At 31.7% G+C, this 12,494-nt stretch overlaps 1 long non-coding RNA gene across 1 annotated transcript; it reads right to left on the reverse strand.

Annotated features, from left to right (window-relative positions):
• LOC131175412 (uncharacterized) lies at positions 1-578 on the reverse strand. Its single transcript, XR_009145602.1, has 2 exons — positions 339-578; positions 1-222 (listed from the first exon to the last, which is right to left on the reverse strand). It is a non-coding gene; the product is annotated as an uncharacterized LOC131175412 (long non-coding RNA).
• Between the last annotated feature and the right edge of the window lie 11,916 nt (positions 579-12,494).

Below are 12,494 nucleotides of genomic sequence, written 5' to 3' on the forward strand. Positions count from 1 at the left end.
TAGAAAAACCGATAACTGTACCAAACTGAAACCAAAGCAATGAAGAATCGAACCAAAACCGTACCAAAATTTTAAAATACCGATTCGGTTCTGATTTCTAGACAAATCCTGGACTGAATTGAAACCAAACTGGAACCGAACGCTCCTAGCAGTCACTATGACATTTTGGGTCTTGCAAAATTCTATAAGCTTCTTTTGTTGCCATACAGGGCTTATCTCGACCTAAATAGAAATATATATGTACATAAAACATCTCCAAAGTATCATCTATTGCCCATAAGTCTCTGACATCAACAAATTAAATGAACATAATTAATCATAAATTGGCAAAGACTTACTTGGTTCACTGCAGGAGGAATTGTAGCAAAGGAAAATATAGTTTCAAACCTGTTACGAGAAAAGTTGCTGACTCCAGTGGACTTTGTGAGGCCTAGCCTCTGGCACTCTTCCATGCCTGCCCACACAGACTTGTAGTCCATTGGTTGAAGCTCCCCTTAGGTATTGGATATTCATACTTTCCTGACTCACAAGTGATAAGCCAGTGAATAAGATAAAGATCTAGGTACTACAATTGAAGATTCCTGTACACATTAGCAATCAATTAAGTACTTAAAGCTAATTGAATTGACGAACATTTTTTTATTTTTTTAATCTAAATTTGAGAGATGTATGATTAATTGCCTGAGAGAATTCTTTAGACCAAGGACAACACGGTCACCATGTGCATCGCTGCACCAGAGCTTTGAAGTGATGAAAAGTTCCTCTCGAGAAGCAAGGAGGCCAAGTTTAAGAGCTTCGGCAATAGCTTCCCCAAGAACCTGCTCTGTGCCGTACACGGCGGCGGTGTCAAAGTTCCTGTATCCCAAGCTGATGGCATCTAGGACCGCATCTCTCATGGCGGATTCAATAAATTAGTCGCTGGCTGTGCCCAAAGCAATCACGGGCATGTCCAGATTTCCAGAGGATGATATGAGTTTCACTTGGGGGATGTTAGTCACCAGAGTCGCCATTTGGTTTAACAAGTCCTAAAAGAAGAGAATGAATTGATTTCTCTGCTAAGAGTCTTTGGCTTTATATCCAAGCGTTGAGTGAGTAACTGTCTAGCTTGTGGTGCACAACTCATGTTGCCAACTCAGCTTAAACAAACTAAGAGCTCATACCTCTTTCCCGCCAAGCCATCTTTTATATTTTTAACTAAATAAATTACAATCCTTCAAAAAGATAAGATGAGCCACCACACACTCATAACTATATATTAGGCTGTGCACGGTTCTTGCAGAATCAAATTAAACTGAAAATTCGTATCGAATTAATAGAAATCGTATCAAACTAAAATTATTTTCATACTTTAATTTGATTCTAATTCTTTATTAAGAACCAAATCGTATTCAAACTGAACTGGAACCATATCGAACTGGAACTGAACCGAATTTATATATATGTTTTTCTATATTTTTTTAGATATATTATGTACTTTTAATATAATTATATATATATATATATAATTATGAATTAAATACAATCTAATATTATATTTTATTTTTCTATATTTTTTTAATAATTTTAGTTACAAATACATTAAATTACCTTATAATTCTTAATTGTAAATATATATACTTAATTATATTTATATTTTATAGTTAAATATTATATGATTAATAAATAATTAAAATATATATTATATGATATAATTATATTATTATAATATATAATATATTTAATTTTAAATTATTTATGTGCCTTATAGTTAAAGATTATATAATTTAGAAATAGCTAAAAGATATATTACTTGATATATTATGTATTAATAACTCAATTCAAAACTTAAATATTAATTTAAATATGATTTTTTAAGGAAATAATTATATAAAATAATTTTAAAAATTGGAAACTGAACCGGAACCATACCGAACTTAACTGTAATAAAAAAACTGAGAACCATACCGAATCGGAATCAAAACAATAAAAAATCAAACTAAAATCATACCAAAATTTTAGTTCGATTCTGGTTCCTAAGCAAAACTTGAACCGAACCGAAATCAAACACTCCTACCACATAACATATGCCCTACACTTATTTTAGGGGAAATTATTATTTTATATATTATAGTAAAATTAATGATTTAATTTTCATATTTTAAAAAACATATCAGTTACCGTCTAAATTTTAATTCTATTATGCACTTTTTACTGAATTTTTACTATTATCAGTATTTTTATCTCTCATTGATTATTTTTTAATTCTTAGATTAATTGTTAAATTAATAAAAATAAACGGAGGGACAAATGTGAGGGATCAAAATATTAATTTTATTATTATTAAGAAACTGAATAATAATTTATCCTTTATTTTATATCAACACTAAGTTTAGATAACAACTATGATTTCATGAATCAAAATTGAATTGTAGGATTTTATTACTTCCGAGTTTTAACTTTATTTTTAGTTTGATTTTGATTTTAATCAAAATGGATAATTGATTTACATTAAAATTTAATTTTAGCTGAATTGATTTTCATCAATTTGGATCTGATTTTAATTTTAGTCTATTAAATCAATTTATTCTAATCTAATTTTAAATGAATCAAATTCTATCAATTTAGTCTCTTATATAATAATTCCATTTTTCTTTTTCTTTAGAAAAAAAATGTCAAAGTAATTTAATGGAATTTTAGTGTTACCAATGAATTTTAATTTAGTAATACTAAATTCATTTTCAAGATTATGAAGTTTTAAGTTTGAGAATTATCGTAATCAAATATAAAAATGAAAAATGAGATCAGAATGCTATTAATAATGCTTTGCAAGGTAATAATAATTATTGTATATAATGAATTATTATTTAATAAGAAAAATAATTAATTAATATATTAATCTCCTCTTCAATTAGTAAATTAATTAAAAAATGAAAATTGATATGAGAATGGTATTAATAATGATTTACAAAGTAATAATAATACTTTGCATATAAAGAATTATTATTTAATAAGAAAAAAATTATTAATTAGCATAGTTATCATTTCATGAATTAACAAATTAATAAAAAAAAAAGAAAATGGATATAAGAATGGTATAACTAATGTTTTGCAAGGCAATAATGTTGTATAGAAAGAATTATTATTTAATTATAAGAAATCATTATTGATTAGCAATTTAATCTTTTCATTAATCAGTAAATTAATAAATAATGAAAATTGATACAAGAATGGTATTAATAATGCTTTCCAAGACAATAATAATTTTATAGAAAGAATTATTATTTAATTAAAATTAATTACTAATTAGCATATTAATCTTTCATTAATTAGCAAATTTATCTTTCTAAAGAAAGTGACGTATGAAAATATTAGAGATAAATGTGCCATATAGCAATGCCATAAGAAAATAAGCTATATATAGAAAGAGAAAGAGATAGAATTGCCTGTGCTTTGCACGTAATTATTGATCATTTTAATATATTAAAATTATATTAATTTTAAGTCTTATTTTTTATTTTCAAAGCCTTGTATTTACTTTTATGTAATTAATCTAATCTTCAATTTCTAGTTTACATTGCTTTAATCAATTTTGTTACGAATCGATCTCTAGGCCAGACCACCATTAGGACTTGGGTCAGCATAAAACTTTCGAAACCCGCAGTAAATCTAATTATTTCAAGCCCAAACATAAAGCCTATAAAAATAATACAATTTCAAGAAAATAAACGGATAGAGTCTCGCCATAATTTGGACAATTTAATGGAGAGTGCTAACTAGCCCGATCTGTGACACGTAATATCAATATTTTAGGGAGCTTAGCTCACCATCACAATCCTCAAAATGGATAAATAAACATTTGGGAGTTCAGCTCACCATCATAATCCTCAAAATGAATAAATAAACATTTGGGAGCTCAGCTCCCTCCATCCATAGAAATAAATATCACATACACCCAAGTAATCTCCCATAATTAAGTTTACAACTATAGAAAATTAAATTATTACAACCCCATATAAAAAAATAATACATTTACTGGTACATATAAAGTTCTAAAATTGAACGAAAGATAATAAAAGTAAAACTAAACTTTTCTTATTTAACCTGTGAGAAAAGAAAGCAGGTTATTTTCAATAAGTCCACTTGTCACCTAAGGAAAAAAAAAAGTTAAATAGGGGTGAGCATTCGACTCCTAGAGTAAGATATTAATTTTAAATAAAATTTCTATAACTATCTAAACTTAATGCATTCTTATATATGAAATGTAACATATTTACATAGTTTCAAATAATTCAAACAATATTCGCACAAAAGATAATTTGGAGCACTTACACACCCGTGTGTCACATCAACATATATACATATGGGAGTTGCTCTCCTATAGAATTCTTTTAATTCCAATACCTGCTAGCGAGGTCAACTCCAGCCAGACTTTCTCTTAATAATCCAAGTATAGGGGTTAGTGAAATCAACTCAAAGCCATATTTACCCCGACTTATCCACATATAAGGATCGGATACCAGCAAGTCAAGCTCCAGCCACGACTACCCATCCTACCCATATCCATATTCACACCACACGCACGCCAGCACACACACAGAGCTCTAAATTACATTAAGGCAACATCCACAATAATTTTATCAATAAAATATGCAACAAAAGGGCGTGCCAAGCATTTAACTACATATATATATATAAGTGAATGCATGAGCATGCTTTGAATATATAATAATAATATTGAAATTATAAATAAAATCAATATCTACTCACAGATTATCCAAATGTCATTGGGGCAGCTGAGAAAATGAGAAATGTTGACTCAAATCACCTAAACAATAATATTTAAGAAATTTATCAATATTAACTCAAAATAAAGAACTAGACACCTTAGGTTTATGTCGAAAATCTAGCAGAATTTTTCCTATACCTAGGAACTACCCAACCTGCAAAATAACTCAACTAACACTTCTAAATCCAAAAGGCCTCAGGCCCACAACACAACAACTACACAATGCCCCTCCTGGGCCTGGCAAATCAGTTAATTCCCATATAAAATAATTATTTAAAAATTCAGAACGTTACATTATTCTCTCCTTATAGAAAATTCATCCTTAAATTTGTATACAAGGTAGAACAAATACACTGAGTTACATACTAAACAAGTATGGGTATTTGTCGTGTATATCTCACTCTGACTCCCAAGTGCATTCCTCTACAGATTGACTTCTCCACAGGACTTTAACCATAAAGATTTGTTTTGACTAAAGTTGCCTCATCTGATAATCTACTCTGGCCACAGGTTGTTCCTCAAAAGTCAAGTTCTCATTTAACTTCACTGTGTCTGGTTGCAACATATGAGAAGGATTGGGAACATATTTCGTAAGCATGAAAATATGAAACTTTGGGTGGATATAAAAAAGGTTTAGTGGCAACTCTAACCGATAAGCAATTGCTCCCACTCTGCCCGTGATCTCAACAGGTCCTATGTAATGGGGTGCCAACTTGCCTTTCTTTCCAAATCTCATAAACCCTTTCATAGGAGATACCTTTAAGAACATATAATCACCCACTGCATAACTCTTCTGTTTGTTGAAAGCTATCTTTAAGCGTTCCTTGATCAAATAAATTATCTCTGAAGTGTACTATACCATATCTAAATCATGTACTCTCACCTCTCTAACTTCTGTCTAACGCATAAGGGACTTATACTTTCTACCATATAATGTCTTATAGAGTATCATTCCAATATTGGAATGATAGCTGTTATTATAAGCAAACTCCACTAATGGTAGCTAATCATCCCATTAACCTCCAAAATCTATAACACGCATGTGAAACATATCCTCTAATGTTTAAATTGTCCTTTCAGATTGTCCATCTGTCTGTGGATGGAAAGCCATACTAAAATTCAGCTGTGTGCCAAGTGCTTTCTGAAGTTTCCTTTAGAACCAAAAAGTGAACTAGGGCCCTTTGTTAGATATTATGGAAGCAGGAATCTCATGCAATCCGACAATCTCACAGATGTACAACCTTATATGCTGAGCAACAGAACAAGTGGTCTGTACAGGCAAAAAGAGAGCTGACTTAGTCAAACAGTCCATAATCACCCATATAGAATCATACCTTCGGGTAGTATGAGGCAACCTAATCATGAAGTCTATAGTGATCATTTTCTACTTTCACTCTAGGATGGGAATCTCCTGTAGCTTCCCTGATGGCCTCTGATACTCAAACTTTACTTTCTGATAAGTTAGGCAGTTAGACATAAAATCTGCTACGTCTCTCTTCATACCATTCTATCAGTACTTATCCTTCACATTATGGTACATTTTTGTACATCCTGGGTGAGCACTGTAAGGTGTATAGTACGTCTCTTTCATAATTTCATTTCTTAGGTTGTCCACATCTAGCACACATACCCTGGAGCCTTGCATAAGGGTACCATCTCCATCAAACCCAAATTCATAATCTTTTCTCTACTGCACCCTTTTCACAATCTACATTAATTGTGGGTCCCTATACTAGAAAACTCTATTTCTGTCCTGCAGATCCAACCATACTCTAAAATGTGCCAAAAGTGCACCCAAAATAGTTATATTCAACATCAAACCCTGATCCATCAGTTCATGCAACTCCTGAATCAATGGTCTCCTCTCTATTGTTATATGTGCCAAGCTACCAGAAGACTTCCTGCTCAAAGCATCTACCACCACATTTGCTTTACCTGGTTGGTATTGGATAGTGCAATTATAGTCCTTCAAAAGATCCATCCATATCCTCTGCCTCAAATTTAAATCTCTCTACTGGAAGATATACTTCAAGCTTTTATGGTCGGTGTATATCTCGCACACTTCATCATACAGGTAGTGCCTCTAAAATTTCAGTGCAAAGACAACAACCACTATTTCCAGATCATGGGTGGGGTAATTCTGCTTGTGCTTCTTTAACCATCTAGAAGCATAAGCCACCACTTTATCATGCTGCATCAAAATACACCCTAATTCAATTCTAGAAGCATCACAACATATCGTATATCCTTCTCCACTCATAGGCAAAGTTAGCATAGGAGCTAAAATTAAATAGTCCCTAAGCTTCTGGAAGCTTTTCTCACACTCATTTGACTAAAAAATAGGACATTCTTTCGAGTCAACTGTGTCAGAGGAGCTACTATCCTGAAGAAGATCTATATAAAGTGCCTGCAATAACCTGCTAGGCCTAGAAAACTTCGCACTTCGGTGACTGTAGTAAGCATAAGCCAATCAGTTACTGCTTTAATTTTCTTGGATTCCACTTAAATGCTTTCACTAGAGACCACATGTCACAAAAATGAAATACTTTCCAGCTAGAACTCACACTTTGAAAATTTAGCATACAGTTGATGCTTTTTCAAGGTTTGCAACACCATCCTTAAATGCCAAGCATGTTATTGCTTGGTTCGAGAATATGCTAAAATGTCATCTATGAAAACAATGATAAAGTAATATATAAATGGTCTAAACACCCTATTCATTAGATCTATAAAAACTACTGGTGTATTAGTGAGTTTAAATGGCATCATCAAGAACTCATAATGACCATACCTAGTCCTGAATGCTATTTTTTACACATCCTTACTCCTTATTCTCAGCTAATGATAGCTCGATTGTAGGTCTATCTTAAAGAAGTATCTTGCTCCTTACAGCTAGTCAAACAAGTCATCAATCCAAGGGAATTGATACTTATTCTTAATTGTTACCTTGTTTGTCTATAATTAATGCACAATCTCAATGACCCATCATTCTTCCTTTCAAACAAAACAAGAGCACCCTAAGGTGATGTGCTTGGCCAAATAAAACCCTTGTCCAGAAGCTCCTGTAGCTGTTCTTTCAATTCTTTTAACTCGGCTGGCACCATCCTATAGGGTGGTACAGAAATGGGTTTTATACCCGGCACAGTATCTATGCAGAATTCAATCTCCCTATCAGGTGGCATCCTAGGAAGCTCCTTAGGAAAAACATCCATAAATTCCCTAACAATAAGTACATTTTCCACATAAGTACCTTAAACAGATGTGTCCCTCACTAGTTCCACATAACCTTGACAGTCACGCCTTAACATCTTTCTGGCACTTATGGCTGACACTAGATTGTATGGAGCTACACTTCTGTCACCATCAAAGTTAAACTCTTTCACTCTAGGAATATGGAAATACACATTTTTGTTATTTCTTAATCCTAACTCTGTGATTAGTTTCCACCAGCACATCCACCATATAGTATCATACTATAGTACTAACTTACTGCTCATTTTATGAAACACGGGCCATTCACCATGGATGATTCTTCCTGTATCTCCTTCTTAACATGACCATCAAAATATTATCGTTCCCTACTATCCTTTGTAGGGAATTACTCTTCATGGTTAGATAGATATCCATGAACCTATAATTTTCACTTGAACTATCATGTAGTGGGAAATGGGTATTGTACCACAATCTCAGACAAGATACTTTACGTATTCCTTCTTCTTGATATATTTCCTATAGCTTTCCAAACTTCAGCATCAAATTTACCCATATCTCTTGATCCTCCTCTTCAATTTTCATCATCCCTTTGCAATTATTGTGCTCTACCTACAGGATTTTACTGCACTAACTCCTTATTGTGCCACTGCTATGCCTGGCATATAATCTCATAATTTACTATATCTGTTTACACTCCATTTGTATTTCATACCTAGAATCATTATCCTATGTCCCTGCCTTCTGCGGTATTCTGAAAGATATACCTCTCACTATCAAATGCTTCCAAAACTATCTCTAGTCTTACATTCTTTACTTTGATTTTTGTACTTCTTAGTAACTTGTGAGTAACATTTATACCTGTCTTATCCTCTAGTACTGTTATGTTACCTATTATCAAATTGTCACTCATGTTTCCTCACAAAGTTACCTAGTAGGTCACATTGAAAGTACTTGCCTAACTCTCGATTACAGACTCTAGGTCTCACCATTCTGAATTCTAGCATCAAATCTCTGTGCCATTATCCTCAATCTTTTCTCTCATCAGGCCTATTTGCCTAACTTTCATAAAATAAAAGTACCTACGTGAAGCCCACAATACCAGAAGTTAGAATATAATTTTTATTTAATTAAACAAGCTCAATAAAGGCTCAAAAAATCACTGCAAAGCTTGTGGGATCCACCAAAATTTTAGTATCGAAAATTTTTGAAATTTACGTTGTTGTAAAACTCTCTCCGAGTGGAGCTTGCCAGTGGTCTCAGAATTCCCGTGGGATTCCTGGTTTGAAAGAAATCTAACCTAAAATTCAAAATGGGCTAAAACTTTCTAGACTTGATTCGAACAAACTGCTTTATAGAAATTTGTGTTCTTGGTGTCTTTGGAAAGCTTTCGAAGAGTAGGGCACGTTTGGGACTGGACCCGGTCCAATTAGTGGTCGGATCGATCGGAATCAGGCCAAGAAGCTCAAGGGATGTGCGTGTGAAAGGGAGGCTTTTAGGCGTGTTTTTTTGGTGACTAGGGGGGCGGCCAGCAGTGGGGAAGGGTCCTGGTGGAGCATCGGCGTGTTGGGGAGGGAGGGGGATGGCTAGCCGGCGGTGAGGAGGGTAGAGGTGAGAGAAAAAGGAAGGAGAAATGGGGAGGGCTGGACGCGCGGGGAGGGGAGAGAAAAAGAAAAACGGACTAGTCCGATTCGACATTTCCAACCTGATTCAGTTTGATTCGATCGGTTCAAGTTAGGAGACCTGAAATTTAATTTTTACTCTACCCTGGTACCCAAAACGATGCCTAAAAATTTTGAAAAAATTACAAAAAATTCAAAAAAATTTATGAAGTCCAAATGTATTTATAAATTTGCTCCTTAGTCTTTAAATTAATTTTTAAATTTTGATAAAATTTATCGTCTTAAGAAAATCAAACCCAATTTGAAAATTCAAAAAATCTCAATTTAATTTTCATAATATATAATAAAATAAAATATTATAATTTACACATAAAATACTTATTTAAAAATTCGGGGTGTTATATACATAGAGAATAATGCAGAATCTAGAAACAATGAGTTATAGAAAAAGACAAAACAGAAACATATACTCTGCATATGACAACTCTAGCTACACACTTTCCCATAAATCTAAAACCTAAGCTCTGATACCAATTTTGTCACGACGCGATTTCTAAGCTGGACCGGCACTAGGACTTGGATGAGCATAAGGCCCCTGAAGCCCGTCATAAGCCTAATTATTTCAAGCCCAAATATAAAGCCCATAAAAATATTCCAATTTCAAGAAAACAAATGGACAAAATTCGGCCATAATTTGAACTATTCAACGGAGAGTGTTAATTCGCTCGACCTGTAACACATAATATTAATATTATGGATAGCTCAGCTCACCCTCACAATCCTCAAAATGGATAAACAAACATTTGGGAGCTCAGCTCCCTCTATCCATAAAAATAAATATCACATACACCCAAGTAATCTCCCATAATTAAGTTTACAACTCTAGAAAATTAAGTTATTGCAACCCTATATAAAAAAATAATACATCTACTAGTACATGTGAAGTTTTAGAATTGAACGAAAGATAATAAAAGTAAAACTAAACTTTTCTTATTTAACCTGCAAGAAAAGAAATTAGGTTATTTTTAATAAGTCCAACTGTCACTTGAGGGGGAAAAAAAAGTGAAACAGGAGTGAGCGTTCAACTCATAGAATAAGATATTGATTTTAAATAAAATTTCTATAACTATCTAAGCCTGATGCATTTCTATATATGAAATGCAATATATTCATATAGTTTCAAATAATTCAAACAATATTTGCACAAAAGTTAATTTGGAGCACTTACATACATATGGGAGCTGATTCCTTATACAGCTCTCTTAATTCCAATACCTATCAGCCAGGTCAACTCAAGCCGAACTTTCTCTTAATAATCCAAGTGCGGGGGTTAGCGAGATCAACTCAAAGCCGTACTCACCCCGACTTATTTACATATAAAGATCGGGTCCCAGCAAATCAAACTCCAGCCTGACAACTCATCCTACTCATATCCATATCCACACCGCACATGCGCCAACACACACACAAAACTCTAAATTATCGTAAGGCGGCATTCACAATATTTTTATCAATAAAATATGTAACAAAAGGGTGTGCCTAACATTTAACTACAAAAGGCGGTATTCACATGAGCATGCTTTGAATATATAATAATAATATTGAAATTATAAATAAAATTAATATCTACTCACAGATTATCCAAATGTCACTGGGGCAGCTGAGAAGATGAGGAAGGTTGACTCGGATCACCTAAACAATCATATTCAAGAAATTTATCAATATTAACTCAAAATAAAGAACTAAAGAGCTTAAGACACTCTATGTTTATATCAGAAATCCAGCAGAATTTTTCTTATACTTAGGACCTACTCAATCTGTAAAATAATTCAACTAACACTTCTCAATCCAAAAAGCTTCAGACCCACAACACAACAACTACACAATATCTCTCCTGGGCCTGGCAAACCAGTTAATTTCTACATAAAATAATTATTTAAAAATTCAGGACGTTACAAATTTAGGCTTGCTCACATTTAAGACAAAGCTGTGTTTAATATAATAGATTTCCACATTCATTTTGATTTAGAAGTGAGAAAGTATATCTACATTAGTTGATAGGTTCCATATCTGGTATGCCAACATTTAAGTTCTTAGTGAGTTAAATTGTTTTTACAACAAATAATATTAAAAAAAATTTTCTTGATTTAAATAAATTGTTTATTATTAAAAATTTTTACGTTAAGTATTTTGTTATATATATTATTATTTTAAAATTTAAATAAAAATTTTGGTTACTTCTTAAAATTGCATATTAAACTTTAATTAGCTCTATTAAATAATTATTTATAAAATTAATGATTGTAATAATATTTTATTGTTATTTTTAATATTTATTTAATAATATATTAATTAAATTCTTGTTTGATCTTTATTTTCATTGGTTCAATGATTGAGTGGAGTTTGAAAATTTTATTAATTTTGCATCAATAATATAAGAAATTATATTTTCTATGTAATGTTGCCCGTTTTTCAATATAATATTATACATTTTTAAATAATATTGATAATTTTTAATATAAAATTAATAATAAATAATTATATTTAATAAACCGTAAAAGTGCAATACCGCAGTTATTAGAAAAACTAAAATAATTTTAATTTAACATTGAGTTGTCTTTTCTTATCTACTAAATATTTTATAAATATTAACGAAAGGATTAAATTTTTAACAGAAAAAATTATAGAGATATTTTAATAATTTCGTTTTCAAAATATGGTCATCTAGTAATTAATTATATTAAACTGTAAAAAAATAATAATTTACCCTTTTTATTTACTTTGTAAAAAATTAAATTCACTCTAAAATCTCCCATAGCTATTTATTAAAAGATTATATTTTAATTTAGAAACTTAAAATTAACGAAAAGAAAATGAAAAAAATAATAATTTAAAAT

Source organism: Hevea brasiliensis, chromosome 17, assembly GCF_030052815.1.
Source record: "Hevea brasiliensis isolate MT/VB/25A 57/8 chromosome 17, ASM3005281v1, whole genome shotgun sequence".
Taxonomy (NCBI): Eukaryota; Viridiplantae; Streptophyta; class Magnoliopsida; order Malpighiales; family Euphorbiaceae; genus Hevea; species Hevea brasiliensis.